Here is a 4,914-nt window from a genome sequence, read left to right on the forward strand (position 1 = left end):
GTTCTGAAAGCAGTTTTGGGTACATCCGAATCTCGAATCCGCAACTGATAATAACCCGATCTCAAATCTATCTTTGAAAACACTGAGGCTCCCTTTAGTTGATCAAACAAATCATCAATACGCGGTAATGGATATTTATTCTTTATCGTCACTTTGTTCAGTTGACGATAGTCAATGCACAACCTCATGGTTCCGTCCTTCTTTTTCACGAATAATACTGGTGCACCCCAAGGTGAGAAACTTGGTCGAGCGAAACCTCTATCCGTCAACTCTTGCAACTGAGCTTTCAATTCTTTTAACTCGGTTGGTGTCATACGATACGGAGCTATCGAAATTGGCGTAGTTCCAGGTACAAGCTCAATACCAAACTCTACCTCCCGAACAGGTGGTAAACCCGGTAATTCTTCAGGAAAAACATCCGGGTATTCACAAACCACCGGTATAGATTCGGGTTTCTTTTCTAATTCTTTTTCATCAAGTACATACGCAAGGTATGCTTCGCACCCTTTTCTTACATATTTCTGGGCCAACATTGCTAATATTACAGCTGGCAACCCCCTTAAGTCCGTAGACTCAACTCGGATTATCTCGTTATTTGCGCACCTCAAATCAATAGTCTTGCTTTTGCAATTTACAACTGCATCATGCGCGGTCAACCAATCCAAACCAAGAATAACATCAAATTCATCAAACGGCAAAAGCATCAAGTCCGCCGGAAAACAGGAATATCGAATTACTAGGGGGCATTTCTTACACACTTTGTCGACAAGCACGTAACGACCCAAGGGATTTGACACCCGAATTACGAACTCAGTAGACTCAATAGGTAATGTCTTACTGGATGCTAAGGTTTCGCATATATAAGAATGAGTAGAACCAGGGTCAATCAAAGCAATCACATTAGTATCAAAGAGAGTAAAAGTACCGGTAATAACATCTGGCGAGGAAGCATCCTCGCGTGCGCGTATAGCATAAGCCCTAGCAGGAGCGCGAGCCTCGGATCTGGTCGTAGCATCTCTAGATCCTCTCTGACCACCCCTAGCATTACCCGTATTTCTAGATGGTCTACCTCGAACAGTGGTAGCACCCGGTTTCTCACTTTGATTTATATTCTGTTCAGACAACCTCGGGCAATCCTTAATGAAGTGGTCAGCTGATCCACACTTATAGCAGGAGCGGTCATGGAACCTACAGTTCCCCGAATGCCATTTACCACAATGCTGACACTCCGTTCTGTCTCAACGTTCATTTCCAACACTAGCGACCGAAGTGCCTCGTGTACCCACAGGGGGTCGATCACGATCTCGTCTAAAAAGGCCCGAAATGCCTCTAGACCGGCCCACATCATCTCGAAATTTCTTCGATGCCTGTTGAAGAGACTTTCCCGAGGATCTTTTACGAAACTCTCCAGTTCCCACATCAACTTTTTGTTTTTCTTTTCTAAGCTCTTCGGCTTTACAAGCTCGCTCGACAAGTACTACGAACTCTCGTATTTCAAGAATGCCAACGAACATTTTTATATCTTCTTTCAGCCCATCCTCGAAGCGTTTACACATGATAGCCTCGGACGAAACACATTCCCGAGCGTATCTACTAAGTCTAACAAATTTTCGCTCGTAATCAGTAACTGACATAGAACCTTGCTTAAGCTCAAGAAATTCCTTCCGTTTTTGATCAACAAATCTCTGACTGATATACTTTTTCCGAAACTCAATTTGGAAAAACTCCCAAGTTACTTGCTCGCGGGGCACAACAGAAGTCAGAGTACTCCACCAATAGTAGGCAGAATCACGTAGCAAGGAGATAGTACACTTTAGGCATTCATCGGGTGTACAAGATAGCTCATCGAGTACCCGGATAGTGTTGTCCAACCAAAATTCAGCTTGCTCGGCATCGTCGCTATCCGTAGCTTTAAATTCAGTAGCCCCATGTTTTCGGATTCTATCAACTGGGGGCTTATTTGACCTTATTTGGTCAGTTACCGGAGGTATTGTAGGTGCGGGGGTGGCATTAGTCGGGAATGGAGGTTGTGGAACAGCCGTATTAGTTTGAATGTATTGGTTGAACCAATCATTCATTACGCTATAGAAAGCTTGTCTAGCTTCATCATTCGGGTTACTAGCATTAGGTTGAGAGTCCGCCGGCGCTGTCCCTTGCGCGAGAGTAGGCGCCACACTCTCAAGATCATCAGCTACCGCTCGGTCGGGATCGGGATCCATTACTATAAATAAACACAATTTCAATCGTCAGAAATCACCACACTATCAAATAATCACAAAATGGCATGTATAGCTAGACCCAAACGTATTACGGTAGTCCTAGAATTGACTAAACCGTAGCTCTGATACCAATAAAATTGTAACACCCCGTACCCGAGTCCGTCGCCGGAGTCGGACACAAGGGGTTTGCAGACTTAAATCACTTCTTTGCACAATCCATTCAAAATTTTCCAGGCAAGCTGGCTAACTGCGTCACTGTCACCTTAAAAATCATATCTTTAGTTTCACAACTCGAAAATCAGCTTCGTGATTTTTCCCTGAAACTAGACTCATATATGCATCTACAAGGCTTTTTCTAGAATTTTTGGTTGGGCCAATTAGTACAGTTTATTAGTCAAAATCTCCCATGTTAAAGGGATCGACTACACTGACCTTTGCGCATTACGACTTGGATATCTCCCTGTACAGGGATTCAATACTGATGTCGTTTGTTTCTATAGAAACAAGACTCAAAGAAGAATCTATACATATATGGCATGACTCCTAATTATCTCTGGTTAATTTATAATGAATTTCCAAAGTCGGAACAGGGAATCCAAAAACTGTTCTGGCGCTGTCTCACGAGAACCTGAATATCTCTTAACATACTATTCATATGATCGTTTCGTTACTTTCCTATGAAAATAGATTCATCAAGGTTCGTTTAAATAATTTATTCACTATTTAATTCCATTCCTACTATTTTTAGTGATTTTCCAAATCTACATCACTGCTGCTGTCAGCATCTGCCTTTAAGGTAGACTTTACCTATTTCATAGTTTCCATGATTCAACTAGCCCTTTTAGCATAAATAGCACAAATTATGATAGTGATTAACCATTCCCATGGCCAATCCTTGTTAAGCATATCCATACCAAATGAGTATAACATTATGCTCAAACATATATAAGCCATTTTCGCATGGCTATCCAAAATTATACAAATCCAAAGGGTCCATGACCCACAACAAAAAGGGTAGTCCTATACATGCCATTTCGAAGTTCAACCAAAATTGTACCAAAAGGGGGCTTTGATAGTGTGGGCGACTTCGACTTCAAAATCCCGAGTCCGATAGCTGAAGAACCAAAATCTATAAAACAGAGAATCAAAGAAACGGAGTAAGCATTAAATGCTTAGTAAGTTTTGAGCAAAGAATTTAGACACAACCAAAGTATAGCATTCATGTAGCTAAACAGATAATTCCATATGCACAAATTTTCAATATCGTACTTACGTCACATTACCAACTCTTATATTCATACACAAAGATCAACTTAGCCAAAGGCCGGTAGCTCATTTATCAACTGAGCGAATACTTATTTGTAAGGGCTCAACTAATTCAAAGCACATACGAAACATACCTCAATGTTGGGATGTTACAAGCGTATTAACTGAAATTTTTACAGCAAGATCATTCATTCCCAAATCACGTACCTTCGGAATTTAACCGGATATAGCTACTCATTCAAATGCCTTCGGGACATAGCCCGGTTATAGTAACTCGCACAAATGCCTTCGGGACTTAACCCGGATTTAGTAACTCGCACAAATGCCTTCGGGCTTAGCCCGGAATTAGTATCTCGCACAAATGCCTTCGGATCTTAGTCCAGATATGGTCACTTAGCACAAAGCCTTCGGGACTTAGCCCGGACATCATTCGAATAACCATGCACATTTAACAATAAATCATGACACATTCGTATTTCATTTTCATTAGCAAAACTCAAACACAAGACACTTATCACTCTTGCAATTTCGGCTCAATAGCCACACACAAAGAGCATGATTTTGATTTGCTTAAAACATGATCTAATCAAATCATAATTTAAGTTCTATTACTCAAGAACTTACCTCGGATGTTGTCGAACGGTTTCGACGGCTATTCGACCACTTTTTCCTTCCCTTTATCGGATTTAGTTCCCCTTTGCTCTTGAGCTTAATTCAAACAAATTTAACTCATTAAAGTCTCATTTTGCTAGCTTATGGCCGAATATGACAAGGAGTTAGATAGGTCATATGGCCACCTTTTAGCTCAAATACACAATAGTCATACGCATTTTTAATCACATCAAGCAATTTAATACAATTCATTCGAACATCAAAAGAGAAGCTCAAGGTACTTAGCCCATATATACATTAGACACTAGAGTCACATATGTACGAAATCACGAATCGAATTCAACATAGTAGCTAATATTTCCCCTTAGCCGAATTTTCTAAGTCAAGCTAAAGCCATCAATAGGCTACCTATGGCCGAACATACACATAACTTATGTACTTATTCATGTGGCCGAACATACATGTCTATGTTGGGGCCGATTGCAACACTTAATACATTCTACAAGTATGGTCACTTGTATTGACTAAACACCATTTTGTTTCAAGTTCAAAACTTGGCCCATACACATATATACACTAGTAAAGCATCCTCTCCCTTTCCATCAATTCAACACATGCATTACTCATTAATATACAAAAATTATATTCGGCCTTAGCACACAACTTGCTAGCCGATTCTTCTTCATCTAGCAACTAATGCACATATGTGCTCATTTGTTAGACTCTACTTCATCTAACAACCACCATATTTTCCCTTCTACTTCCTAGCATGGTCGAATGCATCACAACACCATACCATTTCAATTTTTGGTCATGG

The sequence above is a fragment of the Gossypium hirsutum genome, chromosome A10 (genome assembly GCF_007990345.1).
Source record: "Gossypium hirsutum isolate 1008001.06 chromosome A10, Gossypium_hirsutum_v2.1, whole genome shotgun sequence".
Classification (NCBI taxonomy): Eukaryota; Viridiplantae; Streptophyta; class Magnoliopsida; order Malvales; family Malvaceae; genus Gossypium; species Gossypium hirsutum.